The sequence below is a fragment of the Oncorhynchus mykiss genome, chromosome 2 (assembly GCF_013265735.2).
Source record: "Oncorhynchus mykiss isolate Arlee chromosome 2, USDA_OmykA_1.1, whole genome shotgun sequence".
Lineage (NCBI taxonomy): Eukaryota > Metazoa > Chordata > Actinopteri > Salmoniformes > Salmonidae > Oncorhynchus > Oncorhynchus mykiss.
The window spans coordinates 59,471,276-59,487,136 of record NC_048566.1 but is presented as its reverse complement, the minus strand read 5'-3'; the positions used below and the strand labels follow the sequence as shown (position 1 = coordinate 59,487,136).

General features: G+C 41.0%; 1 protein-coding gene and 1 long non-coding RNA gene across 3 annotated transcripts in view; both read right to left on the bottom strand.

Moving 5' to 3' along the window:
• The window catches only part of LOC110492752 (metabotropic glutamate receptor 8), a 241,073-nt gene that overhangs the window by 156,113 nt on the left and 69,099 nt on the right, over nt 1–15,861 (bottom strand). The window lies entirely within an intron of this gene.
• Nucleotides 9,792–14,966, bottom strand: LOC118941102. Its single transcript, XR_005037383.1, has 3 exons — nt 14,390–14,966; nt 13,391–13,473; nt 9,792–10,347 (listed from the first exon to the last, which is right to left on the bottom strand). It is a non-coding gene; the product is annotated as an uncharacterized LOC118941102 (long non-coding RNA).

Below are 15,861 nucleotides of genomic sequence, written 5' to 3'. Positions count from 1 at the left end.
TTTTGCACGCCCAATTTTTCAGTTTTTGATTTGTTAAAAAAGTTTGAAATATCCAATAAATGTCATTCCACTTCATGATTGTGTCGCACTTGTTGTTGATTCTTCACAAAAAAATACAGTTTTATATCTTTATGTTTGAAGCCTGAAATGTGGCAAAAGGTCGCAAAGTTCAAGGGGGCCGAATACTTTCGCAAGGCACTGTATATACTGTACTCGATACCATCTACTGCATCTTGCCTATGCCGTTCTGTACCATCACTCATTCATATATCTTTATGTACATATTCTTTATCCCTTTACACTTGTGTGTATAAGGTAGTAATTTTGGAATTGTTAGGTTAGATTACTCGTTGGTTATTACTGCATTGTCGGAACTGGAAGCACAAGCATTTCGCTACACTCGCATTAACATCTGCTAACCATGTGTATGTGACAAATACATTTGATTTTATATCACAAATAATTGAACACACACAATTCTTAAACTCTGAGAAGGGTAATAGGAGGTGATCTGCACATTAAACTGACATTCTTATTGCTATATTCCACGCATTACTGTGTGTTTTGATCCTCTTTCTCTCTCGCACACGCACACACACTTGCTGTCTCGGCTATGAAAAGCCAACTGGCATTTACTCCCAAGGTGCTTACCGGTTGCACCCTCTATAACCACTGTTTATATTATTGACCCTGCTGGTCATCTATGAATGTTTGAACAACTTGAAAAATTATCTAGGCGTTATGGCCATGTACTCTTATCTCCAACCAATTCGGATTTAAGTTTAACTTTGTATGACTGGCACCTTCAGTGAGAGGTCTAACGCTTTAATATTTAATCATTTCTGCCTTCCGAATTCATATTCATTATATAAATAAGCCCATGTGCACCTTGATATTGGGGGTGCGCCATGCGGCCATGCCTAATGGGGAAAGGGGGTGCTAACATGCGGCCGTGCCTAACGGGGAAAGAGTGTTTTTCGACATGCAGCCGTGCCTAACTGGGAATGGGGAGATGAAGCCTGTTGGTCGCAACCCAGGCAACATGGAGATGTGGGGATCCGAGCTTAGACGAGAGCCGAATCCACCCTCCCGGCCTAGAACCCCACGGCGAGGGAAGGGAGAAGCGGAGGACGTGGGCCTCCTACCCTACCTAGTCCTCAGAAAGTCGTAGATACTCCCTCTGTGTACCCATGCTTCATTGGTCTGTTTCGCTTGACGGCCCTCCGATCTGCACCTTTTAGATAGACCTCCTACCTGCAACCGTTTTCTACAGTTAGATATGTGTTCCCTTTCTTGTAGTGTATTTTATTTCCTGTTTTACTATCGTCCTGGGTTTATAGATCGAGTCAATCCTTCATCAGATGAACCACAACATGTCGGCTAAAGTGATTTAATTCATGAAAGCATTTTAAAGTTTTTAATATTGTGAGTGCAAAATTCCTCAAGAAAATTAACATTAGTTACACCAAATGGTAGGCTAATCACACAATTGTACAAAATAGTAAGAGAATTGGTGAAGAAAGTTAACCCTCTACATACACATTTCTTTACCGGAATCTCTAAATAAAAATACTGGCAGATCCATAAAATGTTTGTACAGTAGTAGTAGATCTAATAACTTTTTGAGAATTCTAAATGAATATCTAATGGGCTTTTATACAATTATAATGCAGGGTTAATAAAATTAAAACTTTTTTAAAACATACCGTTGAAGTCGGAAGTTTACATACACCTCAGCCAAATACATTTAAACTCAGTTTTTCACAATTCCTGACATTTAATCCTAGTAAAAATTCTGTCTTAGGTCAGTTAAGATCACCACTTTATCTTAAGAATGTGAAATGTCAGAATAATAATAGAGAGAATGATTTATTTCAGCTTTTACTTCTTTCATCATATTCCCAGTGGGTCAGAAGTTTACATACACTCAATTAGTATTTGGTAGCATTGCTTTTAAATAGTTTCAGGTAGCCTTCCACAATAAGGTGGGTGAATTTTGGCCCATTCCTCCTGGCAGAGCTGGTGTAACTGAGTCAGGTTTGTAGGTCTCCTTGCTCGCACACACTTTCATACCGCACAGGAAGGAGACGCTTTGTGTCCTAGAGATGAACGTATTTTGGTGCGAAATGTGAAAATCAATCCCAGCACAACAGCAAAGGACCTTGTGAAGATGCTGGTGGAAACAGGTACAAAAGTATCTACAGTGGGGCAAAAAAGTATTTAGTCAGCCACCAATTGTGCAAGTTCTCCCACTTAAAAAGATGAGAGAGGCATGTCATTTTCATCATAGGTACACTTCAACTATGACAGACAAAATGAGAAAAAAAAATCCAGAAAATCACGTAGGATTTTTAATGAATTCATTTGCAAATTATGGTGGAAAATAACTATTTGGTCACCTACAAACAAGCAAGATTTCTGGCTCTCACAGACCTGTAACTTCTTCTTTAAGAGGCTCCTCTGTCCTCCACTCGTTACCTGTATTAATGGCACCCGTTTGAACTTGTTATCAGTATAAAAGACACCTGTCCACAACCTCAATCAGTCACACTCCAAACTCCACTATGGCCAAGACCAAAGAGCTGTCAAAGGACACCAGAAACAGAATTGTAGACCTGCACCAGGCTGGGAAGACTGAATCTGCAATAGGTAAGCAGCTTGGTTTGAAGAAATCAACTGTGGGAGCAATTATTAGGAAATGGAAGACATACAAGACCACTGATAATCTCCCTCGATCTGGGGCTCCACGCAAGATCTCACCCCGTGGGGTCAAAATGATCACAAGAACGGTGAGCAAAAATCTCAGTATCACACGGGGGGACCTAGTGAATGACCTGCAGAGAGCTGGGACCAAAGTAACAAAGCCTACCATCAGTAACACACTACGCCGCCAGGGACTCAAATCCTGCAGTGCCAGACGTGTCCCCCTGCTTAAGCCAGTACATGTCCAGGCCTGTCTGAAGTTTGCTAGAGAGCATTTGGATGATCCAGAAGAAGATTGGGAGAATGTCATAAGGTCAGATGAAATCAAAATATAACTTTTTGGTAAAAACTCAACTCGTCGTGTTTGGAGGACAACGAATACTGAGTTGCATCCAAAGAACACCATACCTACTGTGAAGCATGGGGGTGGAAACATCATGCTTTGGGGCTGTTTTTCTGCAAAGGGACCAGGACTAATGATCCGTGTAAAGGAAAGAATGAATGGGGCCATGTATCGTGAGATTTTGAGTGAAAACCTCCTTCCATCAGCAAGGGCATTGAAGATGAAACGTGGCTGGGTCTTTCAGCATGACAATGATCCCAAACACACCGCTCGGGCAACGAAGGAGTGGCTTCGTAAGAAGCATTTCAAGGTCCTGGAGTGGCCTAGCCAGTCTCCAGATCTCAACCCCATAGAAAATCTTTGGTGGGAGTTGAAAGTCCGTGTTGCCCAGCAACAGCCCCAAAACATCACTGATCTAGAGGAGATCTGCATGGAGGAATGGGCCAAAATACCAGCAAGTGTGTACAAACCTTACAGAAAATGTTTGACCTCTGTCATTGCCAACAAAGGGTATATAACAAAGTATTGAGATAAACTTTTGTTATTGACCAAATACTTATTTTCCACCATAATTTTCAAATAAATTCATTAAAAATCCTACAATGTTATTTTCTGGATTTGTTTTTCTCATTTTGTCTGTCATAGTAGAAGCGTACCTATGATGAAAAGTATAGGCCTCTCATCTTTTTAAGTGGGAGAACTTGCATAATTGGTGGCTGACTAAATACTTTTTTGCCCCTCTGTATATTCACTGCTCAAAAAAATAAAGGGAACACTTAAACAATACAATGTAACTCCAAGTCAATCACACTTCTGTGAAATCAAACTGTCCACTTAGGAAGCAACACTGATTGACAAATTTCACATGCTGTTGTGCAAATGGAATAGACAACAGGAGGAAATTATTGGCAATTAGCAAGACACCCCCAATAAAGGAGTGGTTATGCAGGTGGTGACCACAGACCACTTCTCAGTTCCTACGCTTCCTGGCTGATGTTTTGGTCACTTTTGAATGCTGGCGGTGCTTTCACTCTAGTGGTAGCATGAGTCTACAACCCACACAAGTGGCTCAGGTAGTGCAGCTCATCCAGGATGGCACATCAATGCGAGCTGTGGCAAGAAGGTATGCTGTGTCTGTCAGCGTAGTGTCCAGAGCATGGATGCGCTACCAGGAGACAGGCCAGTACATCAGGAGATGTGGAGGAGGCCGTAGGAGGGCAACAACCCAGCAGCAGGACCGCTACCTACGCCTTTGTGCAAGGAGGAGCACTGTCAGAGCCCTGCAAAATTACCTCCAGAATGCCACAAAGTGCATGTGTCTGCTCAAATGGTCAGAAACAGACTCTATGAGGGCCCGACGTCCACAGGTGGGAGTTGTGCTTACAGCCCAACACCGTGCAGGACGTTTGGCATTTGCCAGAGAACACCAAGATTGTTGGTGAAGACCCTGTGGTCTTCACAGATGAAAGCAGGTTGAGCACATGTGACAGACATGACAGAGTCTGGAGACGCTGTGGAGAACGTTCTGCTGCCTGCAACATCCTCCAGCATGACCGGTTTGGCGGTGGGTCAGTCATGGTGTGGGGTGGCATTTCTTTGGGGGGCCGCACAGCCCTCCATGTGCTCGCCAGAGGTAGCCTGACTGCCATTAGGTACCGAGATGAGATCCTCAGACCCCTTGTGAGACCATATGCTGGTGCGGTTGGCCCTGGGTTCCTCCTAATGCAAGACAATGCTAGACCTCATGTGGCTGGAGTGTGTCAGCAGTTCCTGCAAGAGGATCGATGCTATGGACTGGCCCGCCCGTTCCCCAGACCTGAATCCAATTGAGCACATCTGGGACATCATGTCTCGCTCCATCCACCAACGCCACGTTGCACAACAGACTGTCCAGGAGTTGGCGGATGCTTTAGTCCAGGTCTGGGAGGAGATCCCTCAGGAGACCATCCGCCACCTCATCAGAAGCATGCCCAGGCGTTGTAGTGAGGTCATTCAGGCACGTGGAGGCCACACACTACTGAGCCTCATTTTGACTTGTTTTAATGACATTACATCAAAGTTGGATCAGCCTGTAGTGTGGTTTTCCACTTTAATTTTGAGTGTGACTCCAAATCCAGACCTCCATAGGTTGATAAATTTGATTTCCAATTATAATTTTTGTCTGATTTTGTTGTCAGCACATTCAACTATGTAAAGAAGAAAGTATTTAATAAGAATATTTAATTCATTCAGATCTAGGATGTTATTTTAGTGTTCCCTTTATTTTTTTGAGCAGTGTGTGTGTATATATATATATATATATATATATATGTATTTTTTTTTTTCCCAGAACATTAGCCATGTGTTCTCTTGTTTTGTACTATTCTGTAGTTTCTAACCCAATGATTTGTCTGACAAACAAAGAACTTTGTGTCCTGCAGGCCGATGCATGGATCAAAGCTAGCAAGACTTTCAATGACACCATCTTCACAGAAGAATCAACCGTGGCCCTTGAGCAATTTGCACAAAATTGCTACAGAAAAAAAGGAAGATAAAGCAAGCCGAGACCCAAGCATCCCCTCAAACTCCATGTGTTGGGGCAATTTCTCGCCAGGGACCAGGCCCATTTTTGATGGTAATTTAGCAATTTATAAAGAAAAAGTACATAAAATGTTTTAGCCTACACCCCATGGACTGCTATGTGTTCCACAATAATTCAATGTTGCCTTCTTTTTCAGATATCATGGCTCGAGATTTCTTTGAGGAAGAAATCATCAATCAATATTTTGCTATGTTTAGGCCTATTTACAAATATATTTCTCATATTGTGGCTAAATTTGTTTTTTTTCTTCTTCTCCAAATGCAGACAATGACCCTAAACACACTGCCGCCCGGGTTTGCATTGCAAATGAGGACATAAACTGGGTCAAGACACCAGCAGAGTAAGTAGACCTTTATGTAGATAAAAGACCTACAACACTTTCGGTATGGCCTACAGTAAATCTACAAATATTTGTATAATCTCTACATGTAGGTCTTCTGATATAAACCCAATCGAACTTGTTTGGCATCAACTGAAAACATTAATGCGTAACTCTACCAAGCTTACAAGCAAAGATGAACTGGTGAAAGCCATCAAGATGTTTTTGCTAGAGAAATTGACAACAACAATGCAACAAATACATTGATCATCTCAGCAAGGTTTTTACCTGTGGTCGTGGAGCTTGGGGGAAGTGCAACTAAAATGTAGTTTAAATAAACATCTGCATTTTGAATGTCTTTTTTCTCGTTATTATATTAATGAAAGCATAAAGATGTTGATGAGGAACTGTTAGGGACAAATTGGGGGATTTTCACAACTACAATAGCTGGGCTATGAAGAGTTGCGTGTCAATTCATAAACCATGTGCCATGGAATCCCTTCACAACTATTTTGCAATCTATATGGCTCTCCAACATTTTTGCGGTTGCATGAGGTCTTGAGTTAGAAATGTAACACTTTAGAGTACTTAAGCATCGAACACATGGCATATTGAAGGATTTTTACACCTACAGTAGCCGGGCTATTATCTTGCTAATAGAAAACATTGTTTGCAAGATGGACTACAGTACACTTGTGAAAAAAAACAAGTGTTTGAAAACCTGTTTTCAAAATGACTAAAGCTGTCCATCTCTACTGTAAATAAAAAAAACAGTATCTTGTTTACATGTCAAAAATAATTGATCTCCCTTTCCAATACTTTTAGAGTTTGGATTTACAAATGTGCGCTTTTCATGTAATTTTTCGTTAAATCCAGTTTGGAATTAAGTACAACTTCTGTATGACTGACGCCTTCAGTGAGAGGTCTAATGCTTTCATATTGAATTATTTCTGCCCTCCGAATTCATACAGTATCTAAGGGGCATTTTTCGTTAGGGCTAATCTGCTCTGTGAGAATATCCAATAATAATCACTTTGTAAATAAGGATGCACTATGAAAGGAAAATGACATGCGCAAGAGACGGTGGTAATATTTTTCCTTTTAGAGACTATAATGCATGGCATCCAGGTCATTTTCGTTTCTCTTAGAATAAATACCTTAGTGTAACAACAGTTTTAGTAAGTAATATGTTACAGTTCAGTTACAGCTTGTTCTGACCAAGTATGCGCGCAGGACAGAGGAATAGCAATTCTTACACTATTGTCCTAAATTCAATCACCTTCTTCATCCTCATCATTCAGTTAATTGAAATTCAATTTTGAAGTCGTGCACAATTATCAGTTTCTATTTAGCTTATATCGCCCATTCAATGTCAGGTAGAGACACATTTAGCACCTTGAGAGCCAAAAGTATAATCAGTGCTCTAACTCCCCCTTGCGGTGGTCTGGAGCAATGAAGCAGTGACACAGGGTAACGTATTCAACTACAAAATGACCTCTTAGGAACCACTGTATCCCTAACTGCCATTGGTAATAGATCAAATCAAACTTTGTCACATGCGCCGAACACAACCGTGAAATGCTTACTTACAAGCCTTTAACCAACAATACAGTTCAAGAAAATATTTACAAAATAAACGAAAGCAAAAAATAAAAACACAATAAAATAGCAATAACGAGGCTATATACAAGGGGGTACTGGTACCAAGTCAATGTGTGGGGCTACAGTTTTAGTCGAGGTAATTTTTACATGTAGGTAGGGGTGGCAGTGTAGCCTAGTGATTAGAGTGTTGGACTAGTAACCGAAAGGTTGCAAGTTCAAATCCCTGAACTGACAAGGTACAAATCTGTCGTTCTGCCCCTGAACAGGCAGTTAACCCACTGTTCCTAGGCTGTCATTGAAAATAAAAATTTGTTCTTAACTGACTTGCCTAGTTAAATAAAGGTACATTTTTTTTAAAAAAGTGACTATGCATAGATAAACAGCGAGTAGCAGCAGTGTAAAAACAAATGGGGGGAGTGTCAATGCAAATAGTCCGGTTGGCCATTTGATTAATTGTTCAGCAGTCTTACAGCAGAGAGAAACGTCTATGACTTGGGTAACTGGAGTCTTTGACCATTTTTGGGGCTTTTCTCTGACACCGCCTAGTATGTAGGTCCTGGATGGAAGGAAGCTTGGTCCCAGTGACGTACTGGGCTGTACGCACTACCCTCTGTAGAGCCTCACGGTCAGATGCCGAGCAGTTGCCATACCAGGCGTTGTTGCAACCGGTCAGGATGCTCTCGGTGGTGCAGCTGTATAACTTTTTGAGGATCTGGGGACCCATGCCAAATCATTTCAGTCTCCTGAGGGGGAAAAGGTGTTGTCGTGCCCTGTCCACGACTGTCTTGGTGTGTTTGGACATATCCTAACTGCCATTGGTAATAGGACAGTAACTGTGGATGTGTAAACAGAAACATGTATGAAGCTACTGTAGCACACGGAGACTTGAAATATGATTTGATTAAGTCCAGACTGACAAACAGGCTTGGTACAAATGTCTCTGAATTTTACTGGACACAACTTTTACTTGTATTCTTTTTTTATTTTTATTTAATTGAACATGGGGAGGGAGGAACCCTGTGTTTTCTTCACCAGGACCAGGGAACTCCTGTTGTATATGGGACACCACACAGGAAGAGGGTATGACCACTCTGACGTTTCCAAGGTAGCCACATTACCACCAAACAAAATGCAGATAGTCACAGTATCTGTATCGGCTGGGAATGAGAGTTACACATTGTTATATTAGCATAACACTGCTTCTATGGTATTATGGAAAGTGTTGATTAATCTACATGGACGTGTTTCGACATTTTGAAAGTTATCAAAACACTTAGTTTACAATATCTACATAGATTCAGCAATTGCATTCTTCTCATATTACTCCGTAAGCTACTGATCGATTCAAAGCTTCCTCCGGCGTCTCACCATACATCTGCCTATATTTATTGAACTCAACCTGCAAGAGGTTTGTTTGTTGGGATTGAGTTGGGGGAAACTGCTGCTGTTTGAGAAGGTTTGAATCCTAAGCCACCTGCATACACATTGTTTGAAGTACAATAGACTGACATAGCTACTGTAGCAGGTCAAAGCTGTGTGCTGGAAAACCTTGGTAGTTTCTGTCAACAGACCTTTGTGAAAGACAATGTAACCTAATGTAGCCTATCAATTTTATTGTATCTATACGAGCGGTGATTTAGCTACATTGGTTATCAAGATGTTATGTATTGATTGTGAAAGTGTAATACTTGAGCCTTCTGCATGAAAATCATTGACAGTTAGGTCTATAGCTACAAAATACCATGTTGGCCTACTGAACACATTCCTAACTAATTTCTTTCTATAGGATTCCAGTTTTGAATAGGCACAGTCTTCATCTGCCGTGAAAAGAATTGGAGAGGAAGACCTCTCTAGTTGGGGCTGGCCAAGCAGAAGGTTAGTGAAAATCTTTCACCTGTGGTTCTGTTACCCATTTCACAACATTCAAATCATACTACATAATATTTAACTGCATTCTGTAATTTCCTGTTGCTTTGTTCTTATTATCAATACAGACTAAATGGAATGTGCTGTCCTTTGAGGAAAGGGAAGAGGTACTAGTGCAGGTGTTTGTCCAGTCACCTAATTTTTGGCATCATGTAATTGAGGAAAGCTATCCAGGAACTCCAGATATCCCAGACTGAGGAGTGCACCTGCCTGAATTGCCGGGAGACCAATTAGCCACTGACCTTGAGAGGAAGTGCTGCTGTCAGGGCCAGGACGGATGAGGATGAAAGGAGGCGTTGTCACAACAAAGTCAAATGTTCAAATCAAATTTTATTTGTCACATGCTCTGAATACAACAGGTGTAGAGAAATGCTTACTTATAAGCCCTTAACCAAAAATGCAGTTAAGAAAAATAAGTGTTAAGTAAAAAATAATTGGCTATTTTGACTGATGGTAGATGCAGATTACCCACTTGCCGTCGGATCCTTACAGGGCACCCCGACCTACATCCCCGATATCTCTGTCTCTTTCTCATGCGAATGACAGGGATTTGGGCCTTGTCGGGTGTCTGAAGTAAATCCTTTGCATCTGACTCGTTTCCCACACAAACTTCCCTTATTTCACATGATTTATATGTTTGGTTGTAGGCCCTTCTCTTTCAACAACATTTCTGAGTACTCTGTCGGTTCACAGTTCCCGTGAGCCACAAAGACGGACAATAATAAGGAAAGCTCAGGTCCTTCCTCGCGCAAAGGTTTGCTAACTGCATCCTGTGTTGCGTGGCGACTCCTCAAAGTTGTAGCAGCTCGGTCGTTGTTGGTGACACTTCAGGGAGTCTTCTTACGTAGATTCCTTATGTAGAGTCTCCTATAGCTGAAAGAGAATAATATTTGGTGAGTATTTTGACTAAGAATTTCATTGTTAGCCGTGCAGAACTCTAATGTTGACAACCATTAAATATAACAGCGACAACATTTAATATGTTGTAATGAGATCTAATAATGGACATTTTTTCATTTGACATCATACAAGTATTTGACTTGCATTTTGTTGCCCTCCATGTTCTCCAAGGCTGGATGATAGTTACAAGGGTTATATTAAATTGCTGTGGAGACCTAGATGGACAACAATTCAAACATGCTCCATCCATTCCAATCCGGAATACAGTTTTACCATTTGGCAACTATGAAAGAATTGCCTTTCACGAATACAGTGGGGCAAAAAGGTATTTAGTCAGCCACCAATTGTGCAAGAGTTCCCACTTAAAAAGATGAGAGGCATGTCATTTTCATCATAGGTACACTTCAACTATGACAGACAGACAAAATGAGAAAAAAAATCCAGAAAATCACATTGTAGGATTTTTAATGAATTTATTAGCAAATTATGGTGGAAAATAACTATTTGGTCACCTACAAACAAGCACGATTTCTGGCTCTCACAGACCTATAACTTCTTCCTCTGTCCTCCACTCGTTACCTGTATTAATGGCACCTGTTTGAACTTGTTATCAGTATAAAAGACACCAGTCCACAACCTCAAACAGTCACACTCCAAACTCCACTATGGCCAAGACCAAAGAGCTGTCAAAGGACACCAGAAACAAAATTGTAGACCTGCACCAGGCTGAGAAGACTGAATCTGCAATAGGTAAGCAACTTGGTTTGAAGAAATCAACTGTGGGAGCAATTTTTAGGAAATGGAAGACATACAAGACCACTGATAATCTCCCTCGATCTGGGGCTCCACGCAAGATCTCACCCCGTGGGGTCAAAATGATCACAAGAACGGTGAGCAAAAATCTCAGTATCACACGGGGGGACCTAGTGAATGACATGCAGAGAGCTGGGACCAAAGTAACAAAGCCTACCATCAGTAACACACTACGCCGCCAGGGACTCAAATCCTGCAGTGCCAGACGTGTCCCACTGCTTAAGCCTGTACATGTCCAGGCCTGTCTGAAGTTTGCTAGAGAGCATTTGGATGATCCAGAAGAAGATTGGGAGAATGTCATATGGTCAGATGAAACCAAAATATAACTTTTTGGTAAAAACTCAACTCATCATGTTTGGAGGACAAAGAATGCTGAGTTGCATCCAAAGAACACCATACCTACTGTGAAGCATGGGGGTGGAAACGTCATGCTTTGGGGCTGTTTTTCTGCAAAGGGACCAGGACGACTGATCCGTGTAAAGGAAAGAATGAATGGGGCCATGTATCGTGAGATTTTGAGTGAAAACCTCCTTCCATCAGCAAGGGCATTGAAGATGAAACGTGGCTGGGTCTTTCAGCATGACAATGATCCCAAACACACCGCCCGGGCAACGAAGGAGTGGCTTCGTAAGAAGCATTTCAAGGTCCTGGAGTGGCCTAGCCATAGAAAATCTTTGGTGGGAGTTGAAAGTCCGTGTTGCCCAGCAACAGCCCCAAAACATCACTGCTCTAGAGGAGATCTGCATGGAGGAATGGGCCAAAATACCAGCAACAGTGTGTGAAAACCTTTGTCATTGCCAACAAAGGGTATATAACAAAGTATTGAGAAACTTTTGTTATTGACCAAATACTTATTTTCCACCATCATTTGCAAATAAATTCATTAAAAATCCTACAATGTGATTTTCTGGATTTTTTTTCTCATTTCGTCTGTCATAGTTGAAGTGTACCTATGATAAATTACAGGCCTCTCATCTTTTTAAGTGGGAGAACTTGCACAATTGGTGGCTGACTAAACTTTTTTTGCCCCACTGTATCAGTCATAGATTTCCAGGCTAAATACATCATCACACTCACTTAAAAAAATGGGTACAAACATATTTTGTGTATAATATAACTTTGGCAAAAAGCCCTTTTATCTACTTCCCCAAAGTCCGATGAGATTGTGGATACAATTTTAATGTGTCTGTGTCCAGTATGAAGGAAGTTAGAGGTAGTTTCGCGAGCCAATATTAACTAGCGTTTGCGCATTGCTAGTAGATACCCATAGACTTCCAGTCATTGCGCACATTTTTGTCACTACAAAGAACAAATGGCTTTGCCACTGTGGTGGTACTATATAAAGGCAAACTGCCTGATTTTGTACCTGTAGAGAAAGCTACTATCTGAGATATGAAATGGGTTACAATTATGTACCGATAACTAAAAGAAGAACCTTACAGGGTACCATCCCAGTGACAAGCAGTGATGTTAAGCTTGATACTGGAGTTCCGAGGCATGCGTCAAAATCACAAAGGACTGTACTCCGAAGCAGTGTGCCAGTGCCTGTATCACTATATCAAAAGCAGGTGATCAATGACGTCCAAAGCTTTGTTTCGTCGAACAACCACCTGATTGATTTAGTATTGGTTTAAAATAAAAAAAGGCTATGATGCACATGTGCTACAGAGTGTGGGACCTCATCTATAATAATTTGACAATTCTAAATTCTTCAGACCAGCAGGTGCCACTAGTGTACACTGTGTTAATTAAAACGTTTAAGTAATTAACCTATTTTGACACAATTTGTCTGGAAAACATCAATGCTTCATTAAGCTTTGTTTCCCCATCACTAGCGAGAAGCGGCTGTACCCCTTTAGGAACAAATCTAAACCTTTATTTCTGAGTGTTGTTAATGTCCAGTCATTCAATATAACGTTATGTTACGGTTTTATTCTTATTGATCTAAGACTGTCTACATCTTGGCCAGATAGCTCAAGTGGGGAAAAACATAGTAATATATCTGTGTAGTAGGCTAATCGATTGGGATATTATGTCATCAATACTCAAAGTAAATCCTGGGTAGTTAATTTTCCTAAACGGCTTGTGTACATAAATGCCTAGCATTAGGAGATGTCTATTTTACTATTAGGTAAATTCTTGGCCAGCTAGGGGAAATAAAATGATGGAACCGACTGTTGTCCTTGGTAACGTTTGTGCTTACCGATCTGATCCTTCACAAACATCCCAACTGCCTCGTGTTTTGCGTGGCTACATTTCCGCAAATATGTAGAAGTTGTAGAAGCACTGAAAAATAAGCGATATATTATTCAAAGATATTTTCTAGCTAGAGCTTTGTCGTCAAATAATACCATGGCTATTCTGTGGCAGAAGTGTGAAGTAGTTAGCTAATCCGATGTGACTTTTAGACCACATAAACACATGCATACACTCGGTGGCCCGTTTATTAGGTACACCTAGTATCTAGTACCGGGTTGGACACCCCTTTGCCTCGAGAACAGCCTGAAATTCTTTGGGGTATGTAAACGTGGCTCAATTGGTATCAAGGGACCTAAGGTATGACAGGAAAACATTCCCCACACCACCTCCACCAGCCTGTACTGTTGACACAAGGCAGGATCGGGTCATGGACTCATGCTGCATACGCCAAATCCTGACTCTGACATTAGCATTACATTATTTGCCTATTTGTGGCCTGCCTGTTTGTTAGCTTGCACGATTCTTGCCATTTTCTTTCGATCTCTCATCAACAAGCTGTTTTTGCCCACAGGACGCTGACTGGATGTTCTTTGTTTGTTGCACCATTCTCTGTAAACCCTAGACACTGTCGTGTGTGAAAATCCCAGGAAGATGGCTGTTTCAGAGCATCTGGCACTGACGATCATACCACCCTCAGTCGCTTAGGTCACTCATTTTTTCCCCATTCTAACAGTCAATTGAAATCTCACTGCATAACTTGATGCCTGTCTTCCTGCTTTATATAGCAAGCCACGACCACGTGACTCACTGTCTGTAGGAGCTAACCATTTTCGTGAACAGGGTAGTGTACCCAATAAACTGGCCAGTAAGTGTATATAGTCATAGCATGTTACAAATAACTGCAGGAGGCAACATTTTACATTCAGATTAAACAAATTTATGGCGCAGTCAAGTCAGCTCAATGCAGCTATATATCTAGCAAGATATATTAGCTATGTCTTACCTTTTTCAGCAGAAAAAAAGGCCAAATCTTGGTCAGTTTTGAATCCCTAAGCTAGCTAACACAAATCGGAGGTTGGCCCAAGCTTCATAGTTCCCTGTTTCTTTGGTTTTGTTGTAGAAGCTGCTGGTATCTGGCATAACTGTAATAGCTAAAGTGAAGATGTCTCTTGTCCCAGTCGTATCGATTAGAACTCAGTCAGCCCCTCAGCTCATGGTGGAAACTCGTCATTCATTACACGTGGCACTAAATCTGGTGGGAAATTCCAACCCGTCATGGAAAATGAATACAGCTGTTTGCAGGCAGGCTGGCTGGAGGCGCAATATTGTCACGGATGAATCGCATTGGATGACCACTAGCGACTGGTTAGATCTTTTGGACATACAAAAAATACAACAAGTTAAACATTAACGTCATGAGGTTGGAATAATACTGTGAAATTGTGAAAATTATGATAAGGCCCTTTTTAGAGTTTGAGCTGTTTGAAAAGGCTGCCTGAAATTTCAGCCTGTTTTGGTGGGATGCAGTTTTGATTGCGCTAAAAACGGCTTTATTGAACCTTTAAAAGTGGTTTCGGCAGAAATGTATTTTATTATTTATAAAATGAAATACCTCAAATACCTTGAACTGCTAATATCATGGTCCCCGAAGGAACATTGTGGTTCTTTAGAGAGTTTAGGCAATTGCTAATTTGCTAATTACTGACTATCCTTCATATAAAAGCAAACAGTAACTGCAGAATTGTAATTGTTGGGTTTGGGGGAACAAAATCTTAATGCTAACCTACAGACTCATTAACACTCCTGCTATGTTCCGGTCGAATTGGACCAATTTTATTTATTTGACCTTTATTTAATTAGGCACATCAGTTAAGAACAAATTGTTATTGACAATGATGGCCTAGGAAAGAGCGGGATTTTTACCTTGTCAGCTCGGGGATTCAATCCTTTCGGTTACTGGTACAACGCTCTAACCCCTAGGCTACCTGCCGCCCCACAAGTTTTCTCTCTGAAAAACGTAGTTAATTTAATCTGATTGTCATAAGGTTCTTTGTCCACATCTGAACACACAAAATACATTCTGATGATTTTCATTACATTTTATGTTTTATTTAACTTTTGTACACCTGTGGTGTTCCCGGTCAGAAATGACTGGTCATTAGAAATGAATGGGTGAGACTACAATTAGAGTATAAATTGAGTACAGGCACATGCCAAATCATCAGCATGTGTGTTTGAGCGTGCGCGCACACACTAACCCACCTCACTCTCCTTGGCTGCCATGAAAACCTCCACAGGAACCTTTCCCCAATAGAATATTTTCATCCACCGGAACCACACCTGTTGGCATTCTCACAAACAATCACAACATTGTTTCAATAATATGTAACTTTTTTCGCAGCTCTAGTATATAAAGCTTTTTTGAGGCCTTGCTCACAATTCATTCTGTGGCAGCACAATGACCAAACAATATAC